This window comes from Crocodylus siamensis, chromosome 3 (genome assembly GCF_052110815.1).
Source record: "Crocodylus siamensis isolate JL-2025a chromosome 3, ASM5211081v1, whole genome shotgun sequence".
In the NCBI taxonomy this organism is placed as follows: Eukaryota; Metazoa; Chordata; order Crocodylia; family Crocodylidae; genus Crocodylus; species Crocodylus siamensis.
Window position 1 is genome coordinate 207,149,362 of NC_143397.1, and position 24,527 is coordinate 207,173,888.

Below are 24,527 nucleotides of genomic sequence, written 5' to 3' on the forward strand. Positions count from 1 at the left end.
CATTTAGTGTGTCTTGTTTTTAAGTGCTTTAGGGTATGAACATTTTGTATGGTACTAAGCAAAATGCAAGCTAAAAGTTCTAGACTTCTCAAAAATGTGCAAAAATGATCATCTAAAAAAAGCAGACCATGACAACTGAAACCTTTTTTTTCAGTAAATTACAAACATTTGGTTTGCATTATGACCAGCTTTATTATTTATTTTTTAACATAAATTAACTACAATTACTAAATGAAAAGTTGGCTTCAACCAAAACATCGTCATTTTCATTTAAAGAATGTCAAAATGGAAAAACATTTTGATACTTCTGTAGCTTTTTTCCTCAACATTTTTTAAGTGAGAAATTCATCAAAAATGACCATTTCCTGAAATTTCTGTTTCTGCGAATTGCTGAAGAACATTTTGCCAGAACTAACCTGGCTCCATTTGTGAATTGTGCTCCTTTGAGATAAAGATTTTTTGAAAGGGGAAATGAAACCTAGAGAGATTGAGAGACTTGCCTGAAATCACCCAGGACTTCTACAGCACAGCTGGAAATGGAACCCAGTGCAAAGTGTCCTTTCTCCCAAAAATCACATTGAACATTTATATATACTAAGTACCATTAATCTGTAGATTAAAGTTCCTATCTGTAGTTCCCTTTAAAAGAGAAGTTTATCTATTTAAACTCCAACAGTGTTGCTACCGTGAGGGCTTCAGTTTCTTCAACCACAGTACGCACTTCAGGGAGAGAGGAGTCCATCCGAGAGCGCTGAAGGAGCTGGCTGAGGTCATCGTCCAACCGTTGGCAAAACTCTTTTAGAAATTGTGGCGCACAGGGGCCATCTCTGAGGACTGGAAGAGGGCCCACGTTGTGCCCATCTTCAAGAAGAGGAAGAGGGAAGACCCAAGAAACTATAGGCCAATCAGCCTAACCTCCATCCCAGGGAAAATCCTGGAAAAGTTCATTAAAGAATCTATGTGCGATACGCTCATTGAGGGCAAGATTCTGAATGACAGCCAGCATGGCTTCATTGTGGGTAGGCTTTGTCTTCCCAATCTCATCTCCTTCTACAAACAGGTCTCTTGCCACATGGGCACAGGGGGGAAGGTCAACATTATATACCTAGACCTCCAAAAGGCTTTTGAACCAGTATCCCGTGATATCCTTGTGGGAAAATTAGAAGATTGTGGGTTTAACTGTTCAACAGTTCAGTGGGTGGGAAACTGGTTACAGGGTAGGACCAGGAAAGTTCTCATTAATGGATCTGTGTCATCTTGGCAAAAATTGGCCAGTGGTGTTCCTCAAGGATCCATGCTTGTTTTTCACCATCTTTATCAATGGTATTGGATGAGGGGGTGAAAAGCTCGCTGGCCAAGTTTGCAGATGACACCAAGTTATGGGGGAGCATGATTATGCCAGAAGATAGGCTGCAGATACAAGAGGACCTGGACAGGCTGGAGAGCTGGGCAGACTGGAACCAGATGAAGTTCAACAGTCAGAAGTATAAGGTGCTCCATCTCTGGGCAAACAATCCCCAACATACCTACAGGCTTGGTGGCAACAATTTGACTTGCACCATGGCCGAAAGGGACCTGGGCTGTGCGATGCTGTGGCCAACAGGGCAAACAACATGCTGGCATGCATTAACCATTGCATCTCATGTAAACCTAAGGAAGTGATAGTCCCACTGTACCCTGCACTGGTGAGACCACAGCTGGAATACTGTGTCCAGTTGTGGGCGCTGTTCTTCAGTAAGGACATGGAAGAACTTGAGAGGGTCCAGAGAAGAGCCACCTGTAAGATTAGGAATTTGCAAGACAAGCCGTAGGAGGAGAGGCTGAGGAACTTGTGTCTCTTCAGCCTACAGAAGAGAAGGCTGAGAGGGGACTTGGTAGCAGCTTACCGCTACATCAGGGAGCACATCAAGAACTCAGTAAACAGCTGTTCACCAGGGCACCCCTGGGGAAGACCAGGAGCAATGGATACAAGCTCCTGGAAGGCCACTTCAGGCTCAGTTCCAGGAAAAACTCCTTCACAGTCAGGGTGTCCAGACAGTGGAATAAACTCCCTCCATTGGTGGTGTGGTCACCTACCCTGGAAATCATCAAAACGAGACTGGCACTCACCTCGCTGAGGTCACTTGACCCCAGTTGTCTTTTCCTGCCTGGTGCAGAGGGACTGGACCTGATGATCTACAAGGTCTCTTCCAGTCCCTAACAATCTATGAATCTATCAATTGTATATCACCTGAAAATAACTAGTACAGGTCTGTTTTCTTTTCCATTTCATTTGTTTGGCTTCTCACAGTCTTAGGGTAAAACAGGTGGCCTCAGATTTCTGCAGTATCAAAGTGGGCAGATTTTTTTTAATCTATCACAGGCAATGACAGAAATGTTTAGTTGTGTATTTTGTAAGATAGAGACATGTTTAGTGTTTTTGCCCATAGTTTAAAACATTTTCAATTTATCAGATTCTGCTGCAAAGTTTGCTCTCCCTCATCTTTGGAAATAACAAACTATTATGTTTTTAGAAGAAACGACATTGATAGGGACTGATTCTGATCTAACTTGTACCACTTTTACACCAGTCTGACTCCATTCATTTCAGTATAAGATAAGGATCAAGCCCACAGTGAATTATTCTGTAAGTGAATCAAGACAAAGCACAGCACAGTGGTCTGAAGAAAGTGCCTGCTGTCTCTCTTTTTTTCCCTCCATCTCAAGGGACATGAAAACTTTTATAAAAAAGAAAATGTGCATTTTCTCTCATTTCCTGTCTTCCCTTCATCTAGAATGGGAAATGCATCGGGCATTTGGCCATGATGCCAGTAAGCAATCAAGTATACATTTAAGACCCATACAGAGCTGACCTGAGCAGGGTGTGGGGCTCGGGGCAAATCAGCCCATGTGGGGTACCACCCCACTCTGCTACCACACGCCCCAGACCTGAAGAAGCTGCCGCTGCCATCGGCAGTGGTGACATCAGAGGTGGGGGGTGGTAGTGAGTGGCTAGACATGAAGCTGGTGGTGGCAGCGCAGAGTCTGCAGGGCCCCCCAAAGCACGGGGCATGGGGCGGTCGCCCCAATTTACCGCCCCCAGGGACAGCCCTGGTCTCATATAAATAAATCTGACTTCAAGTTAAACACGTGCTTAAATGATTTTTTGAACTGAGGCAGGGAAGAGCACAAATTACCAGTTCTGTCAGTACCAAAAAGTGAAATGCTATTGTAATTTTAGGTATAGGACACATTTTTGTAGGGAAATTATTAATAGCTACCCACTTTCCCCCTATATCAGATCTCCATTTTTTAACAAAAAATGAACCAAAGTATCAATGTTGCAGGTTTGAGAAATACCCTCAGGAAATGTAGAAAAGCCAAAGGATTAGGAGGGTGATTGGATGAGTTTGATACCCCTAGTTTAGGATGTTACAGATCAGTGTCACAAGAGCTCTGGGACCATACTACCAAGGGCAGCACACCACCCTGCCCTGATCTGAGCTTTGCCTTTCCTGCTGGGCTGGGGTCATGGGGCAGTCATGATTTTGTAATGGGGTAAACTGCCTAGCCAGACCCTGAATTGTCTGCAACCTGACTATACTGATAAACCCATTTTCTCTGTCTGGTTTTCATTTGATTTCTGAGAAGCAGACTGTAGATGGAGACTATTAAAGTTGAATTCTGTTTGTAACTAGCATTACACAGAGTAAGATTATGCAAAGCAACAGCCACTGGAAGGTCAAATAAAAGAGAATTGCACTGAGAGTGCATTACATCATAAAAATACGATCTGGGTACAATGCTTGATGGGTCATTTTCCCATCCCCCCGCAACTGGCTCACAAGGAGATCTGCAAACACAGGAGATTATAGGGAAGGAAAGAGCAGAAAGAAGATTGTTTCCCTCCCACCCAGCAAAAGCCAGCACAGTGAATTTCCTCTCCAGCTGAGTGACAGAGGGCGAGAAGGGATCATTTGAAGGCGCCGAGGTGTGATCGCCCTAGAGAATGCCATGCATTGTGCACAGCATTGCAACCAGGCAGTTCAGTGCCAGCCAAGAAAACAAATGCTTTCCCGCTGGCTCCTGGAAATGCCTCCATCACCCCTGCTGAGTGAACTCATTTCAAAGCCAACTGACTTTTTGCCCTTTCTAATAGAGCTTAAAATGTTTCTGTTTTAAAGCCCCCCACCCCGACCCTCAACCCAAAGCCATTAATATTGCAGGTTTGCAAAATGCCATCGGGGAACGTGGAAAAGCCAAAGGATTAGGAGGGTGATCGGTATCTGAGGAGGCCGTTAGGGCATTAAGCTCCTTCCCCACAGTGCTAGTGAAATGCTATAAAACCTCACATCTTAAAAGGTATCGGTTAAAGCCACCCAAATCCCCCTTGGAGTCTGACCCTTACAGCTGTGGGTCTAAAAGCCCCAACATCCAGGCCCTTCCCAGCCTGGCCGGGGCATGGTTTTCCTCTTGTATTGAAGTCCACATTCCCTCCCCTTCCAGGCACATTAAATGCTGCCTGTTTCATCCCTGGGCTGCCACCATGGAGCCTTTCAGTCTCAAATGCTGGAGTCTACAAACGTTGGCAAGCAGCTTGTGGAGAGGTCTCCGTAATTAAGTTAGCTGCTAGCTTCTGTTAGCTGCCCTTAGTACTTCACCGCAGCTGCCCGCCTCCATCTCCCCCTCCTCCCCCACAGCTCCCTATGAGACTGTGTGTGTGTTTAGGAGGTGCTGTTTCCCACAGCTCTGATCTAATTCAGCTGTAATTCAATCTCCGTGTGACCAACACTCAGCCAGCGCTCTCCCACCCGCCGGCAGACTCCTCTCTCACAGGCTGTGTGTGTTACACATTTACACTGTCAATCTGACAGACTCCCCTCAAACAACCCCTCTGTATAGATTTACAATGTCAATCAGCCAGGCTTTGGGGGCTGTCTGCAGCAATAACTCTCAGAGAGCTCCCACCCCACTGTCCCAGCCCTCCCTCCTCTGTTCTCAGTGTTCGTAGTATAGTTACCCTATACCTGCCACTCAGCAACTGCAAAAGGACTTTTGTTTAATGGTATTTGTGTGCAACCACAAAGAGTAAAGGCAGCTGAACCAGATAAGGCTGAGAACCTGAAACAGATGTAAAAGAGATCAGACCTAGTTTTCTGTGGATCTTCAACTCCTTCAAAGATTTATGACCCCTTTTAACACCATTTTAAATAGGTTAACCTGGGGTTTGTTTTATATGGACAAAATAAGACTGGCACTTGCACAGAAATTTACCAAGAAGAATGAATCAGTTCCTGAATTTTGTTCCATTTCTTATCATGAAAATCGTCCATTCAGCCAGTGTACCCACTTTTGGTTTGAACTCTTTACTATGACCTCATTATAACTCACATCCTCTGAAATATCCCAGAGCTGCTGGCTGACCTCTAGCCTCGTAGTAGTCCTAAATTTGGATCGGCAACTTTAAATCAAACAAGCACAGCAAATCAGTTTCACCAGAGCTGTGTCAGAATATACTGAGCACTGCTCAGCCATGCACTTTCTTGGGAATGTTTTGATGTAATCATCCAACAAAAGGATCCAATGTGATCCTTTTGTTTTGGGAGAATAATCTTTGAACTCAGCTCTTTACTTTCTGCATCTTTGTAGATGGTGAGGAAGTTTCTTCTTTTTGTAACAGCCGGACATGACAGGGAAAAACAACTCTTAGGGCACATCTACACGTGCATTATAATTTCATCGTTTCTAGGGTTGGAAGGGACCTGAGTAGATCATCTAGTCTGACCCCCTGCCACGGCAGGAAAGAGTACTGGGGTCAAACGACCCCAGCAAGGTGTACATCTAGCCATTAATACACTGTAGTTACTGTGCATTTAGTTAGTACCTGCTATTACAGGTACTAACTTATAACAGGAACTAACTAAATGTGCACGACTGTGCAATAGTGCTGGCACATGCATGTTAAGTTATACTACTGCACAGTAGACTAATTCTACTGCACATTAGCACATTTGCATGGGTTTTGCCTGCTGAGCTAACATGGAGTAGAATTAGTCTACTGCACTTGCAGCATCTCATGTAGAGCCTTCCAGCCTTACTTCTCTATGATAATCCATGAAGTAGGGCCAAATTCTGCTGAGTTACACTGGTGTAACTCTACTGTACCATAGTTACTCCACATTCAAATCATTGTAAATTAATTCAAAGAATAATTTAATCTACTGTGCTGCCATGTGCTTTTTACCCAACACAAACCAGTCTTTTATAGAGTTATAGTGGCAAAGCACATTTTAAAACAACTTGAATATAGGGGCATGTAGATGAGGCAGAAAATATCAGGGCAAGTCATCAGGCCATTTCTGCACATTGGGTTCCACCAGCCTGGACTGTAGCTCTTCTCATCCAAGGTGCAGTCAATAGGACTAGCATACAGTCAACAGTTTTTGGCTAGAACTTCTTTAGGCTCACATTGCCCAGGTGGAAATGACTGTGCAAGATACAAAACAGTGGGGCATTGGGCCCATTATATCTGAAGTATATCACATACATTTGAACTCAATAGGCCTTAGGTTCAGACTCTCACCTGAAACAACAGGTGTCTGTTTAGAGACCATTGAAAATATACTTTTCTTCAATTTCCTCCTAATGTGAGGGCCAAAACAAATCATGCCTGAAAGCAGATCTGAGGATGCAGAAGAATGTAAATTATTTTCCTCTCATGCATATTAGTGACTCTCAGCCTAGTGGTACACTTATCCTTTAAAGCCAGGACTAAGAGGTGAAACTCTATATTTTATTTCTGTCATACAGGACTAGTTCTGAATCCCTGTTTTTCTGGCTGTGGGCACTTAGGGTGAGGGGTAAGAGAAGAAAGATCTCTAACAGTGAAACAAAATATTGTTTAACTTCCTCTGGTTACACCCACACAACACTCACATACCCACCTGTTCTGAGAGCTATTCTAGCAACAGAGTGCTGGAGAAAAAATATCTCCCTGCTTAGACAGGACAAGAAATGATACCAAGACTGCTTAACTTTCTGCTCCCAACCTCATCTCTGATAAGGATTGCTGTAAGTTATTAGCAAAAACAAATTGAAAGAACAAAAAGGGGACTGCATAAAATTAAATACAAGTTGATGAATTTCCTCAGCCTCAGAGTAGATCTGTGGAGTTTGATTCTCCTCTGAATTGAATCTTGCAAATCATTTTTCCCAGTGCAAAGGCACTGCATGTTGCAGTATTTTTACACTGATTTTGCATGCACATAAATAAGTACAATGAATACGGAGGACCAGCCAATCAGGCTTTTCACCCCATGTATTCATTGTTTTTGGTTAGTGATCTTAGGCCCACAGGAAGAAAGATACTGAGGATAATCAGCTGAATAGCAGGGTGCAGCATCAGCAGCTTTCTCTTCAGATCTAGCTCTCAGGGCCATGGCAGAGGGGGAGCTGCATCATAAGCCTGCCCTCCTTTTCCTAAGGGTTTGCCAGCATGGGTGTCAGTGCTGGAGCCTTCATTCACTAGCAGCTTTAGGGTGAAGTGCTTAAGGAATTAAGAGGCAGAACATCCCAGGGGTCCCCTGGCCTCTTTCTGCTCCTTGCCAGTCAGAGCAGGGGTAGACACAGCCCGGTTAAACTCTTAACTGCAACAACCACTACCCCAGGTTACAAGTTAACACTATTATCCTAAATCCACAGACTAAGCAGGGACAGTCGTCTTTATTTAAAGGCAACATAAGAGGCCTATAAAGGTTAAAAGCCCAGTATAATTATCTTTTCTTTTTTTTTCAGTCCCATGGTACTAATTAAAAAAACATTACCCGGCTTGAACATTTGATTCTTTCTCCCTGCTACTGAGAGAGAAGGGAATCTCTCTTGAGAAATGTCTCTGGAGTCCTTAATCACCACTTAGGGGCATTACTGTTAGAAGGACCATAGAGGAACAAAGTGTTTTGGGGATTAGCGAGCAGCTTTTATTTCTTCCCTAATGATGAGAAAAATGCAACAGATGCCCTGGGCCCATGATAAGTTGATTCAGAAAACCTTGCGCAAGTGCCCCTTGCTAAGCCAAAGGCTCCATGTCAACAGTGTAAAAAAATACCCATTTGCTTATGTGAAATAACATTTAAGTCACTACACAATAGAAATGGTATTGGTCATGCTTAACTACAGTACCTACAAACCTGATACAATTATTCTCTTTGAAGTCACTTCAAAAGGACTACTCACATGAGTAGAGGTTGTGGTGTCAGACCCTTATTTGGCTATCTAGAGGGCTTTCAAGAAGAGTATAATAGAATAGAGCCTCGCACTTTTGTCAGTTAGAGATGGGATGAAGAAAGATCCTACTCAGAAGCCCAACAGTCTCTGTATGAGCTACACACAGAAAGCAAAAAAACACTCTTGTCATTCCTGCCAGGCTATCCCCAAACCAATCTTGGGAAGGTCTTTCCTCCTACTCCCTTTCCTTTCTCATGTCCTTGTGACAAGATAGTCACAGATTCATTGGAATCTGACAGGGCCATGGTCTCAGAGCACTTCTGCCATGGTCTCAAACTTCCAACCTCCAGGCTGCCAACTGTGTGCCTTGGTGCCCATGCCACCCCAGTCCCCCCCACCTCTGAAAAATACTAATCTTAGAAAAATAAAAGCTTTAAAACAGTTACAATAATCTTAAACTCTCCTCTGACAGCAGCTGTACTTAGTGCATTAGGGATCTGAGCCAATGTCCACTGAAGTCAATGGAGAGATTCCCTTTGGTTTCAGTGGATATCAGGCCAGGATCGAACTCTGATTCAAGTCTGATAGGATTCAAAAGTCAGAAGTCATTGCTCATAAGAGTGATACAAGTTACAAGCCATCTATATTAGAGGTAACTAACTGCAAATCAGGTTATAGAAAGGTTTCTCTGACAAGATTAACATAAATTTTCATCTTGGAATATAGTGTAGGACTTTATGTGTATCCCTGAAACAATACTGAAGCCTTCAAGAAAAAACAAACTATGATCTTGATCCCTGGCCCTGTCTACCTTGTCTAGAGAAGTCGCAACAGTATCTTGATGGCAAAAACAGCATTCTTGATAGCAAGAACGACTATCATTTTCTGAAGAGGCACTAATGCCATTTTTCTGGCGGGCATAGACAGGGGTTAAGAGAGACAAAGCGAGCAAAGTTATGGTTACAGTTTTCTGCAGTATCAGTGAGTTCAAAAGATTACAGAGGACCAAGAAACTGTGGTTGAAAGGGCAACTGAAGAAATAGTTAGCAACACCTTATTCCTTCTAGGAATGTCCTGACTCAGCCCAAAGCATCAGTTTCTTTTCTATGTAAGGTCCTATAAAAACCTAAGGCCTAAATTCTTCCATAATGCAATTCCTTTGGCTTTGGGGAGGAATTTAGCCCATACTATTGACTAAGGAATGTTGCTTCTTAAGTGTACTGAGAACATAATGCTGGGAGAACAGTGATCTGCTGGAGTTTAAGAATTAAATTAAAAATAATTGTGGGGCTCACTCCTGCTTCCGCTGAACACAGCAAGATTTTTTTTCATGCAGACTTCAGGGGAAACAGTGAAAATCAGTCAGTCATCAGTGACATAAATTATTACTGGGCTCAGTTAAAATCAAGATGATACTAAGTTTTCACTTCAGTTTTAGTCTTTTCTGTACGTTTAATCAATTGTCATATAGGTAACGGAGTCTTAAACCAAGCCAGAAAAGGTCAAAGTTGATTGGGAGATAGGAACATACAAATGAAAAAACCTCACAGGTCACTGAGGCCACTTCCCTGCTATCACAGGCACCAGGTCATATAACTCCTTTCACAAATATGCTGAACTGCAGCTCAAAAGCAGTTAGGCTCTTGGCCCTATTACTCCAATTGGAAGGAGGTTCCAGAGCCCCATTACTTCTTGTTTCTAGTCTAAATGACCAGTTGATGCCCATTTGTTCTGGTACCAACACAGGTCTATAGATTAAAAATGTCTTCTGTCCTGGTATTTACCTCCCACATGTATATAAACTATCTTAGCTCTATGTAAAAAACTATCAGATCCCCTCTCAGGCTTCATTTTCCTGGGCTATGTGAGACAAAAATCTTCTAGACTCCTGCCCTAGGAAGGACTCTTCATCCTTCTGATCATCCCAGTATCCCTTTCCTTCACCTGTTCCAGTTTGAATTGATCTTTAAGGAGCAGAAAAGAGGGTCCTGTAACCATACTATGATGCAAGGTGATCTCTTCAGTGCTCTGAAATACTGATAGGTAGAACCTCCAAGGAAGCTACAGACAGTGGAAATGGTTATTCAACAAATAATACTCTTCACTGTGTATAACTCAAACTATAACAGGGTTATAGAGTTCACTGCTGTCTTTGAGCTGGCACAGGAAATCAATAACCTGATAACTTTGGTTTATATGAGATTGCAGTACACTTTTTGTACCTATAGTCAAAGTTAACCGTGGTGTCTTGATCAAACTCAGATTTGAGTAATTACACTCTGCTTGCCTAACAGTTTCCTGCCATTGAAAATGGAATAGTGCAGACCTGAAGAGAGACACTTGATGTCCAAAAGCTCATCCAACAGCTCTCCCAATTATACAGTTGGTAGAGTCAAAGATATCACAGAAAATCTTTGCCTCTCATTGCAAATCTATTCCCTGCTGCCACAAAAGGTTTGATAGAGTTATTATGTGGTTTTAAACAGGTTCTTCCTTTTTACTTGAGAGATTGCCTCATTTCAGGGCTTTGTGACATGGTTCCTGCGTATAATCTATACATCCATTTATGTGGTTCAGAAGCACTTTATAAAGAAAGATACGCTTTATATCATAAATCATATAAGGATTAGCTATGCAAACTGAGTTAATTTTATTGGTAAAGTTATTCTTTGTAGATAATTGGCATCAGTTATATATTCTTGGTATATTCATAAGACTATAAACAAAGAGAAACACTTTCATAGTATCATAGTGCTTAGGGTCAGAAGGGACCTAAACAGATCATCAGGTCCGATGCCCTGCCCCAGGCAGCAATGGGTGCTGCGGTCATATCACCCTGGCCAAATATCTGTCCAGCCTCCTTTTGAAGACCTCCAAGGTAGGGGGGAGTACCATCTCACTTGAAAGCCCATTCCAGAGCCTGGCAGCCCTGACTGTAAAGTAATGTCTCCTGATGTCCAGCCTGAACCTTTTAACAATTTGTGGCTGTTATTCCTAGTAACCCCCAGTGGTGCCCGAGGGAACAGAGCCTTCCTCAATTCCCTCTGGTCCCCCCGGTGAGTGTGTAAACAGCCACCAGATCCCCCCTCAGCCTTCTCTTGTGAAGGCTGAACAGGTTCAAGTCCTTTAGCCTTTCTTCGTAGGGCCTGCCCTGCTGCCCCTTGATCCTGTGAGTGGCCCTCCTCTGGACCCTCTTAATGTTAGCCACATCCCTCTTGAAGTGTGACACCCAGAACTGGACGCACTAGTCCAAACTGTGGCCTGACCAATGCCGCATAGAGGGGAAAGATCACTTCCCTGGACCTGCTTGTGATGCATCTGTAGATGCACAACAAGGTGCGGTTAGCTTTACTGACCGCTTCCTCACATTGGTGACTCACGTTCATCTTGGAGTCAACAATGACTCCAAGATCCCCTTCTGCCACCATGTTGACAAGAAGGGTGTTCCCCAGCCTACAGGTGTGTTGCTCATTCATTCTCCCTAGATGCAGCACCTTGCACTTGTCTGCGCTGAATTCCATCCTATTCTCATCCTCCCACCTCTGTAACCTGTCTAGATCTAGCTGGATTCTGTCCCTCCCCTCCAGCGTGCCCACCTCACCCCACAACTTGGTGTCATCAGCAAATTTGGACAGCATGCATTCCACACCCACATCCACATCACTGATAAAAATGTTGAATGGTACAGGCCCCAGGACCGAGCCCTGGGGGACTCCACTGCCCACATCCCTCCAGATCAAAAATGGCCTGTCCACCACCACTCTCTGGGTGCAACAATCTAGCCAGTTTGCCACCCATCTGACTGTAGGCATCAATGCTGCAGTCACCAAGTTTTTTTAAGAGACTGTGGTGGGAAACCGTGTCAAAGGCCTTCTTAAAGTCCAGGAAGATGACATCTACCCTGACACCCGTGTCCAGGGACTTTGTGACCTGATCATAAAAAGAAACCAGGTTAGTCAGTCAGGACCTGCCCTCAATGAACCTATGTTGTTTGCCCCTGAGCATTACCTCCCCTGCTGGGCCCTTGCAGATGTGCTCCTTGATAATTTTCTCAAAGGTCTTCCCAAGGGCTGGCCTATAAGGCCAGTCTTAGGGTCAGAAGGGACCTAAACAGGCCCAGTAAGACTGACTCGCCTATAATTACCGGGGTCCTCCTTTCTCCCTTTTTTGTAAATGGGGACTACATTGGCACTTTTCTAATCCTCTGGTATCTAGCCAGGGCCCCACAAGCGCTCATAGAGCCATGCCAGGGGCCCTGCTATGACCCCCGCCAACTCCTTCAGCACCCTTGGGTGAAGAGCATCTGGACCTACTGATTTAAACATATCTAGTCCCTCCAAAAGTTCCCTAACTAGGTCATCCCTGACCCTAAACATGGTGGTGCCTCCCCTGGCTCCATCTGCAATTCTAGTGGGGGAGATGCCCCAGTCCCTGTTCAGGAATATGGAGGCAAAGAATTCATTAAAGAGGTCATCTTTTTTGTTTGCCACAATCACCAGGTTGCCAAGCCTATCCTGTAGGGGCCCCACATTACCCAGTGCCTTCTTCTTACTTCATATGTATTTGAAAAAGGACTTCTTATTATCTTTAATTCTGGTCGCTAGCCCTAACTCCATCTCTGCCTTGGCCTTCCTAACAGCCTCCCTGCAATCACAAGCAATGGAGATGTAATCCTCCTTGATAATAGCCCCTTGCTTCCACTGTCTCTACATCTCCTTTTTTGCCCTCAGGGATCCCTGGATGCCTTTGCTGAGCCATGGGAGCTTCTTAGCACTCCTGTCCCCCTTGGTGCACGTTGGAACTGACTTCCTTTGAGCTCAGAGCATCGTCTCCTTGAGGAACAACAACCCGTCTTGAACTGCCATCTCATTGAAGCTCCGAGACCCCAATGCCTGTCCTACTAACCTTCTTAGCTTACAGAAGTCAGCCTCCTGAAGTCAAGGATCTTGGGATGGATGAGTTGTCAGTTGATAAGGTGAGAATTTTTTAGATAACTGTTTTGGGAATGAAACAGTCAAATTTCATTATTTTGATTCACTGGAGACAAATAAACTGTCTGTTAATATTTAAAAAAAAAATACCTGCTAGCTATTTAGGTAAAAGATGAGAAATGTCTTCTAAAAATAATTGACAGTGAGGATGCAAATGGAAACATGAAACAATGAAGAGGTAAGATGGACAAAAATCCTTTCCTGTAAATATTAAATGATTGTACAAAGTAAATACCATACTGTAATGATTGCACCCTATTTCAAGAATGTATGTGCAGAGGCAGGGGTGCTCAGCCCCATGTCTGTGGGCATATAGGGCCTGTAGAGCTGTGTCAGCCAGCTCGCAGGGCTCCCCATGGGTCCAAAAATTAGGCGATGTGATAGTGTTAATTGCCTATCCCCTGCTGCCAAATTTCCAGACCCATGGAGAGCCCTATGAGCCAGAAAATGTGGACTTGTGCATTAGATCAGGCACACAGGATGGGGCTGGCACAGGCCTGGATCCAGGTGAGAAGAGCCAAGGTGGCACGGAGCCAGATCCAGATTCACAAGGTCAAGATGGCATGGGGCCCAACTCAGGAATGCAGAGTTGAGGCAGTGCAGGAAGCAATCTGGCCATGTGGGATCATGGTAAGGTGGCACAGGGGATGATCCAGGGGCATGCAGCCAAGTTAAGGCAGCACAGACCCCAACCTGGGCCACAGTGCCCAGCCCCCTGCACCACCCCATATAGGATGAGGCCCATAGATCAGCTCCACACCATTCACTAGGCCCAAAGAACTAAAAGTTTGAACACCACTGTACTATGAAAGTTATAAAAAAAAGGACAGAGCCAAAAGATTATGCAGGAATTTAAAGTATCGGTAACCACATTTTTTAGGAGAGAGGTAAACTGAGGCAAGTAGAGGAAGGACAGCATTTTGTTAGGTTTGAAATTGAGAGAAAAATCTTATGGCATAGAGTTTACATGACCAACAAAGACAAGTGACTAGGAAAATTAGTGATCAAGAAGGTAGAAGTTTGGTATACAGACCACCAAACAAGCTATGGAAAGAGATGTTTTTACACATAACAGCATTGTAGGCATGCTGATTTTTTGTTCATAGAAACATTTAGTGATTCTGGTATTGGAACAGATAACTGCCTGGAAACTGAAGAGGAAAACGTATTCTCAGAGGTAATGCAGGATGAATTCTTTATGGGACTTATTCACAATCTGTGGCTCATATGCCTTTGGAGGTAGGTAATTGGGCATATTCACCTGCATGATAAAGTAGCTGCTATGGAGTCCTTTCACCGGTTTGACAGTTGCCCATAATATGTTAGCCAGCATAGCTGTGGAAGAGGAAAGAAAGGGGTGGCACAATTTATTTCTCCCTGCAGGAAAGGAGAACAAGGACTGATAAACAGGGTCTTTTCCCAGTCCAACTAAAGCAGGTGGAGTATATTAAGCAGGCCACAGAGCTAGAAACTGCTCTGGACCTAATTTTAGAAGACAAATCAGGTATAACAAATAAAGTTAACCTGGTAGGAAGTGTTTGTGAATAAGAGGGCCCCAAATCATCAAGATTAAAATTTAAAATCTCAAATTAGCTTTTTATATAACAAGCTTCAAAAGGCTTGTTTTGAAGAGTTTGACAGACATAGTTAAGAAACGTTTATTGGGAACTGCAGTGCATAGAGACATCTATGGTTCAGCAATAGGAAACAAATAAGATCCAGTAGAGAATGCTATTGAAATTCATTCCAGTAAAGTGCAAACAGAGAAAAGGGCAACAGATGCCAATGTTGTAAAGGATTAGGATGAGTAATAAGCAGAGGGCTTTCAAAATATAAACAGATTGGCAAGGGAGGCCTATTGGGAGAGCTGTCCAAATAAGCAAGAGCAACTTCAAAAGATAATTGAAAGGAGCAAAAAAGAAATACTGAATGTTGGGGCAGCAGAGAAGATTTTCAACTGACAATCCAGGTTTTCGTGCACATTCATAGGATCCAATGCATCTAATCATCCCCTGGCCTGGGTAATCAGATTGTGATCCCACAGAGTTTAGAGATTAATTAAATACATCATTTCAACATGCAGATAGGCTGGAGTTTTTGAGAGTTATTGGCCATGACTACCTGTGTGCTTTACTGTGAAATAGACTAATTATGGAGTAAAGTGTGGCCATCTACACATCCAACACTATTAGGCCACACTAGACTAATTTACGCCACCGTAAGATAATACTGTTGGGGACAATGCTATCTTACGGTGGGGTAATTTACTGCAATTGAACACATATGTAGAAATTGACCATAGGCATAAATTGCACCCGATCAGCCAGGACAGCAGGGGGCCTGATTCCTGCCTGCTGCCTGGCTACAAGGCTCCACACTTTCAGCACCCTTGTGCCCCAGCCAGCCCCCTTGCCACCCAACGCCACCACCCAGAGCCTGAGGCTTAGTGGCCCCATCATATGCTGCTCTGCCCCAGCTCAAATTGTTGCTGTCCCAGGTACACATGGAGTTGCTGTGCCAGGGAGTAGGTTACTCTGGCTCAAACTGCTCTAGAGTTTATCGCTTCACATTTATTGCACATGTAGGTGCACCCATTAAGGAGTAAATATATGGAACAGCTTTCCAATGAAGGCCATTAAGGTATAGAGAAGTGTCAAATAGATTGTCTCTTCCTTCTCTTTCCTAAGAGTAACAATGGCAAAAGAGGAAACAGATATGTTTATTACTGCTTTTATTGGTATTTACTACTTACACAGGCACTGATGGTGTGCCAAGGGAAAGACAGCTCTGGCAGAGATGTGCCAAAGAGCTAGCAAAGCTCTAAGATGGGAGGAATGGCAGCAGCAGCAGCAAGCTGATTTACAAAGCACTTAGAAATATGGAATTTGTGGAAAAAGCAGCTTGCTGTGCATTGGCCATCTCAGTCACTTGTCCACTCTTCTAGGCCTCATCTGCACCCTTGCTCGGTCACCCTCCAATGCAATGAACACACAGTGACAATGACCACTATTTAGCGGTATGCCCAGTGTTTTACTGATAGCTCTCAATCGCCGCAGTATCCTGACACCATGCATATTTATAGAGATAAAACAAAGTAGAACCCACAATGATAACTTCTGCTGGTTTTGCCCTGCTTACAGAAGGAGAGAGAAAGAGATACTATTTTTGCCCTTTTCTCTCAGATGAATACTGAGAATACTATAGTGCAGGATAGCTCTTGAAGACCTGGATGGACAGAGATTAAGACAATTTCCCTTTCCTAAAGTACTTATAATGTGGAAAAAATGTGTTTGTGTATTTGGTGGAGGGAGCAGGGGAACCAATGGGGGAATGGCCTTTTCTTGTCCAGAAATGTTTTATTTCCTTGAGAGTCATTGCTGGTTAGATTAAGTCATTCTAAATACCTCACACTTTGGCTTTCCATACAGAACTCAGTAAGTGTGGGAGCTCTAGTGTGTGCCTGCTACTGACAACAGTAATATGGGCTCAGCTGCCAGTCACCAGGGCAGCGCAGGTGCGGGTTGCTGGGGGCAACCACAAGGGTCAGCTGACCAGGAAGGGGCAGGGCCTGGCCTATATAAACAGGATTGGCTGCTGAGGAAGTAGGAGCTTTGTGGAAGTGGGCAGAGGAAAGAAGCCCGGTGGCCTGAGCAGCTTCTGTTGGGAGGAGACTGGGGGAGGAAGCCCTGGTAGGGATTTTTGGGAGGAGAAACTCCTTGATGGTTTAGAGTTTTTGGTTAGCCAGGTGGCTTAGTTCTTGAGTTATAGCCGGTTGGCTTATGATATTGTTTTGTCGTTGTTACACCAGAAGACCGGGTGAGGCTGTAGGGGTGGAGGAGGCCTCATGGGAGCTCCCCAGTAGCGTGGGGGTTGGTTCCTGGCACCAGAGAGGGTGCTGCATGTTGGGGTTTGTATAGACCCCGGCCCCAGTGGGAAAGTGTTGTGTGGGGCGAGGAGCCCAGTGTGGGTGAAGGCCCCAAGAAGGGGGTCTGGGGGCCAGGCACGGCTATGGCCACCTGAGCCCCAATTGAGGGAATCGCGGTGAGCCCCAGGGAGGGCAACCGTATAGCCCCAGGGTGGGCGATTGCATAGTATCGGAACAAGCCCCAGGGAGGGCGATTTCACAGCATCGGGAGGAGCCCAGTGTGGGCGCAGGCAAAAGGCCCCAGTAGGGCGTAAGACTCCAGAAGGGGGTCTGGGGGCCAGGTAAGGCCAAGGCCGCCTGAGCCTCGATTGTGAGAAACCCAGTGGGCGCAAGACCCAGAGAAGGGGGTCTGGGGCCAGGTAAGGCCGAGGCCACCTGAGCCCCAATTGCATAAGCACAAGCTAGACCCCAGTGTGGGCGAGCGCACTGAGAGGCCCCAGGAGGGGGCGAGCGCACTGAGAGGCCCCGAGAGGGTGAGGGCTTGGAAGGGCGAGCGTAACAAGGGTAGTTAGACCTAACAACGTCCGGGACATCTGAGAGGCTTGGGGCATGGTATAAGGGGTGGTAGGAGCCACGCGTAGCCCTGCGACGGGAGTACACAGAATCAGCGATAGACAGGGTACCGGCGGGAGTACACCAAGGGATACCGTGCTCGAGGGGGTAAAAGGCAGCCTCCCTTACAATACTTTCACTATCAAAGTCGTGGTGGGCGAGATAACGAGGCTGCATGGACACCCACTTGGCATGGTAGGGGGTGCCAGGAGAGATCATGGCCGCTCCTGGGTCCCCACCCTGTGACAGTAGCCCACTAGTATTTTAATCCTTATCTGTAATGCTGCCTGAGGTAGATTTTCCAAGTGCTACCAGCTGCCAGACACCACCATCAACAGGCCATGGGAGCAGGTGTGTGCCCCCAGATCATGTGGGGCAGGTTGGGCCAGGCTGTGTTCTGGGAGGCTAGCCCCAGCCACCCGCCACCGGGCTACGCTTCACGGGGTGGGTGGAACCAGGGCTGCACTATGGGTGGCAAGCTATCGATGTGCTATTTCTTGTAAGGGCTCATGGCACATTTAAAGTTTCTTAAAACATAAAGAAAACCAGCAATGATATTGAAACCTTTCAGTCTCCCTGGGTAACCTTCCACAATCTGAGATCCTCTTCCCTTTTACTACAGGGTGCAAGGCTGAGGGTATTCCCAAAACCTGTCTCAACACTTCTTACAGTATATCTGAATCTTTCATCATTTTCCTATTTTTTAAATCATTTGAAACGCTGCTTGAGAACTAAGAATCCCTGTAAGGCTCCCTGTTCTTATTGGATGTCTGAATGCCATCAAATTCACAATTTGCTTGGGTGGAAGGATTTTCAGCACAGACCAAAGTGGTGGCTATTTCTGAGTAGATGACGAGAATAATTCTTTATACACAGAATATGCTATACATTTATGTTGCCTCTTTCATCTGAAAAATTTAAAACATGTAGAGTGGTTATCATGAAAGCCTTGTTCAGTCCGTTGCTAATGAGCCCTGAAGCTGCCACAAGAACCCCTAGTTTCTTTGATAATTTTACTGAATTATGTATGAAAATAAACAACACAATCAGTTCAGCAGGGTTTGTGCTGTTTATTTTATACTAATTGCACGTTATTTTATGTTGACCCATGTATTCATCTTTCATTGTGTGTGATATATAGGTAAGGAAAATGGAGAGCTGCACTGTAGAGAGTGTCAGGAGAGACTGGCCCAATTTGTAGACTCATAGGGCATGTCTACATGTTGCTGTGCTTTAGGACCCCCTTTTTGGAAGTCCTAAAGCACAGTGGAGTAACTGCCCGTACTGTGCTGTGCGCATGGCGCATGGTTAGTTTTCGCCACTACTTTTGCCATAGCAGTGCGCTAAAATGGGACAGTGCACCACTACAGTGAAATAGCTGCCAATCACTTCGTAGATTGCTACGTTTCCGTAGTGCATTGGTGTATGAGGGAGGTCACTAATTTTAGCAAGGAACCAACCAACTATCAAGCACAAGATAAACATCAGAGATTTCTTAGCAGGCAACGATGACAAGTCATAAGATGACTGGTCATGGTGAATGGTCACAGAGCAAAAGCAGGTACAAAATAAGGGCTATGTGAAAAATCTTTGTGACTCCAGCACTTTACTTTGAGATGCAAATCACATTCATATTTGTTCCTTTGTTTTGACACATCACCCAGTGCCGGTGACAACACCTAATTAAACCAAGTCATCTCCTGGTCTCAAAAACTGGGTGGGCTGGGGTGGGGTAGAAAGAAGACAATGTATAAATTCATTCATCACAGAATTTTATGAAGTGTAAATTTGGCCCACGGAATCAAAGAGAGTTGCTGCCAGGCTAGTATGCATCTGTAAGATGTTTTCACTCTACTGTCTTCTATTTCCTGTTAAAAAGGGCCCTTATTTTATGAAGACATTGCACAGTCAAGTTGGGCTAATATTGCATTATCAGCCCTCTGTGGGCAACAGCAGTGTCCCTCTCTCTCAGACACATACACACCATTGTTCCTACCTGCCAGCCCCAAAACAAACACTGTGAATTTTCATCCCTGGGGGCACCTCGCCAAAAAAAAGTCTAACCAGAGGAAACAATTTCAATTGAAACCGGGGCCTCCTGTGGCTGCAGTTTATGAGAAGCGCTGCCAAACCTGCCTCTCTTGGTGAATGAATTGTTCAGATGTCAGCCCTATTGGCAGGGGCAGGCAACTTTCTAATTTTTAAAGCAAGTCTAAAATTAATATAATTGTGAGACCATGTTTGCCACAGAAAGAAAAGAAAGAAAAAGGAGAGCTCTTTCCATGTTACTATTATTTACCAATCATCAGTATTAAAATACATTACACAAGGGGTCCTTTACAAATAAATGGCAAGACTGTAATTTCCAAATGAAAACACCTTGTAAGCTCCAAAGCTCTCATTTTCCCATTTGCACAGGTGAGTAAATAGCAAAGTTACTTTCTGCCCTTGTACCACAAGTGCTGCTTAATAAATCCCCTTCCTTTCTTAGGCTTCCCCTCCTTACCTCTCCCACTTCAACTTTCTTTTCTTGAAGTCCTGCTACAGTAAAGTACTGAGTACCCTCAGTTCAACAGTTTGCATGACTGGCTCCTTTCACCGATGCTTTCCCATTCTCAGATTTTCCCTCTTCTTAAGTAACATGTTGGTATAACTAGTGGCCAGGCAAGAAAGTACTTTCCTTATGGGAGCTGACACTCTAGGGCCCATGCTTTCATTTTTAAGTCACACTAAAAAAACATTTCTTGAATATAAGCTAATGTCGTTGGATATGCCTGTGTCTACAAACACACTTACCCCTGGGGAAATGCACTGGAAGGATAACCTTGGATACTAAAGCAGCAAAGCAGGCTTCCTAAAGCTGTGCTAGTGTGTCTCATCTGTCGCCCAGGGGGCAGATTAGAATATAGTGCAGGTGGTAAGGTTTTAGAGCTGCATATCTACTAGTGTTATCATAGAAAACAGTTGACTGCACATGGTTTTCACATAATTACCCATATCTGCAGAAATGTGGATGTGCGTGTTGTGGGTGGATCCATACAGTGAGGAAAGGCAGAGCCAGGTAGAGGAATGGGATATGAGACAAGAACTATGTGAGACCCCTGACATTTCACTGTCTGTCACCAGCAACACCACCTCTCTTCTCCCTGGGAAGTACTTCATTCTCCACACTCAAATCTTTATTCCTAGTCCCCTATCTTCTCCCGTACCTTTAACAGGAAAGGGACTGTCTAGCCCAAGTGCTGGGAAAAGGGTGTTGCAGGTTAGGATTTCAGGGCCTTGGGAAAGACTGTCTTAAATAGCAGCCTCTCACACAATGCCACATTCAAATAAACACTGTGATAAGCACATCCTATCATATCACATTTTGCTCCCAAATGCCCTGTCTGATCCTGTACACCAGGGCAATTCTTTTAACTTTTTTGGTTGTATCTCTAAGGCCAGGAAATTATACTGAGAAGAAGCACAGTTCTGGGGATTTGGGTCGTAATAAGAAACCATGACTGGCTTTTAGTTACCACAGGACTATTACAGTCTGGTGCACTGGTAGCATAGCTGAGGGTTGCTGGTACTAGTACTTAGGGATTGCAGGTAGTAGTTCTGGTAGGAATGCCAGGGGCTCCTGTGATGCTCAGGGTGTAAAGCTAAGGCAGGCATTGAAAAGCTGCCTTTAAAAGTTTCTTGAGGTGCTGGGTTTCATGCTGATTTGCAGTGGCGGGGGAGGAGGGGGAGCAGTTATACATTTGGGGAGGTAAGGGAAGGTGTGCTGCAAAAATTCAGAAAATACCCCAGAAATAAAGAAGATCCCCACTGTCCTTATAGTCTATAAATGCCATGGTTTTTAATGTGTGTTCATGACTTCAAATTGTTCGGGATTGGCATTACAGTAAACTGCAAGTTTCTTGAGGCATGGATCATATTTTCTCTCCTATGTAAAGTGAGATTGAAGGCATCACTTATAAATGTAGAATAATAGCTGTATAAACATCAGTAGGAGGGCTCTTTGTTTAGCGCATGCAGGAGGGAGATAGACAGCCAAATTAGACACATCAGCGTATGGGGGGGGGGGAAGACATAATTCAACATTAGCAATGACAGAGCTAAGGAACTATGAGTTAGAGTTTTGCCAGGATAAAAACACTGATAATGATTTCTGTTACATGAAGATAAATCCCAAATATACTCACTGACTGCAGAGCAATAGAAAAGCAGGATATTGCCCAAAGATTCTTAATTTTAACACCAGGGATAAAATGGTATGTAACAAAAAGGCATCAGTGTTTAGGCTTTCTTTGTCTTACCTTCCTAAAAGTAAAACCTCCCACAATATGCAAATAAAGTAGAAATGAATAATGAATCCATATCCTAATATATAAATGCACTAAAATTGAACTGAAATAGTAAATAATATATAGCTTGATTTATTAGGCTTCCTACATATGTTTTAAATACATTTAAATGAGTACATTTTTATTTCTCTGTCATGCTTAATCTCCTAAAAATCATTTCCTACAAAATAAATACATTTTACATTTGTTTTGTTTTCAGTTATAAAGGAACTTGACAGATTATTTAGCACAGGCTGCTTAGCTTTCATCTAGGATTGATGTTGAGGGCAAGGTTACTGTTTGATTTGACTGTACATGCAATACACTATAACAGACCCAAATTCAGAAGAGATTCCCCTTGACTCCCCAACTACACGTATAAATACAGAGTCAAGCAAAACAGCACTTTTAAAGACCCTAAGGGTTTCACTCTGTTGTTGTGATTGTGATGCATAGAGAGCGATTTTGAATTGAGGCATTTTATGCTTTCTTCAGAAGCCGAATGAATTGCTGTAGAAACGAGCAAAGAATACCCATTCAAGACTTAGCAAAAAGTCAGAATGTTTTGAGTTTATTCAAGTACCACCAAAGAAATCCAATTTTTTTATGGAGGCCACAAATAGCAGAATATAAATTATTTACATCAAGTGAATCCAGCTAATGGTCATTTACAGGGAAAGCGTTGTTCAGTAGACTTTAACAATAGATCACTCACAAACGCACAAACACAGCCTCTGCTGAGCACAAACGTATGATAAACCTCTGTTCTTAATGCATTTTTATTTTCTAGCTGAGATCACCAAATAACTCAGTGAACATGGCTGGTGGGGGAGGGAAACGCAGAGGTAGCAAGCTCTAAATCCTCTGCCAAATCCCCTTTTCATAATTTATAGTCTGTCCCCAGTTTATCACACAGAACTGTCCCTCTTTTTCTCATTCTATAGGCTCCTTTCCCAGTGGACAGTCCATGCCAGCTGTCTAGGCAGCAGAAACGTCCTTTTTTCCCAAGCCTCGACCTGTGGGAAAATCTTCATTGGCCAGTAATTGATTCCACCCTGCCAGCTCCATTACTTTAGTCTACAGTCAAACTGCCAGCAATCTGGAGACAGGCAGCCTCAGCCCTCCCTTGCTCCCACTATTGAAGTCCGCTCCTACCAGTGCTGTTAGCTACTGGGTCTGTGCGTTGATGTGTCAGCCCGCCCTGCAATTAGCACTAATCTGAAAATTGGCCTCTGCTTGCAAAGCCAAGCACCTGACAGCTAATTGTTTATGTCAGATTGATGTGCATTTAATATGGAAAGGTTATTTATCAAAGGGGACTTTTTTCTGTTTGTCTTGGTTCAGAGCAGGGAGAATTGCCACAGGCACTTAGAGCCCACAAACCAATAAAGATCTTATACTTCATTTAACTTAAGAAGCCTGCTAAAAACCCTTTCTAAATCCTCAAGCCAACCTAGGGCGGTACTCATCTGTTTATAAAGCATATAAAGAAACTGCTCCTCACCCGGCAGTTGTTGTTTTTTGTCTTTTTTTAAAAATCAAAATATTGAAGAGGGGAACTCAGAAAACTGCTCCCAACCATCTGAGTTAAAAATACCTGCTTTTTTTTAACGATCTGCCAATCTTTTCTTATCTCTATAAGGTTACCTTAGTATTCACAGCAGCATCTAAGCCATTCCCTACTGAATATGCGATAGAAAACACACACAACAAAATGTTGGCCTTATTAAAGTAAATATGAATTTTGCCACTAATTTCAAAAGAGCCAGGAATTCAGCATCCTACATTTATGATGAGAAGATTTTTCAGGCCGTGATTTTGCAATGAAATCAGCATGAGGAGAGCTGTTCTCACAGTTGGTCAGGTTTCAGGACTGGACCCTATATTGTGAAAAGCCTTATCTACATATATGACAAACATTTACTAAGAGTGACCAGTGGATTATAATTAAGGTGCCCTGTTGTTCTTATTGCAGGCGTGTGAAGGGTGCTAGGTACCATAATACTTAGTTGCCCAGCACATAGTTTAAAGCAGGAGTGTCAAACTCACCCTGTGCTCTGGGCACGATCAGGAGCACGGGGCATGTTGTGGGCCAGATCCACCCTGGGGTACAGGGTAGTAGTGGCAGGACTGGTGTGTGGATAGCAGGACCAGTAGTAAGGACCATGGCAGTGGTGCCCATATTCTCTAGGGCCCATCGGCTCCAAATTCTATAGCAAGTCACTCCTCACTGACCATACCCCCACCCCCACCAGTCATATGTCTGACACCCCAGCTTAAAGAAATCAAATTTAATCTTTAAAAGACAGCATATTTGCCCTGACAATGAATGACAGCTAGGTTGGTCCAATACCTTTCATGTTATCATTGTGATCCCTCTAAAATATGTAATAAAATCAATAAGTATTTGCAATGACAGAGAGGGAATTAATATTCTACAGCGCCTGAAAACTCAACAGAACAAAAATAGCAGTACACATTAAACTCCTGAACAGAAACTGCAAAGGAAGAAAAAGCTGATGCTTCCCA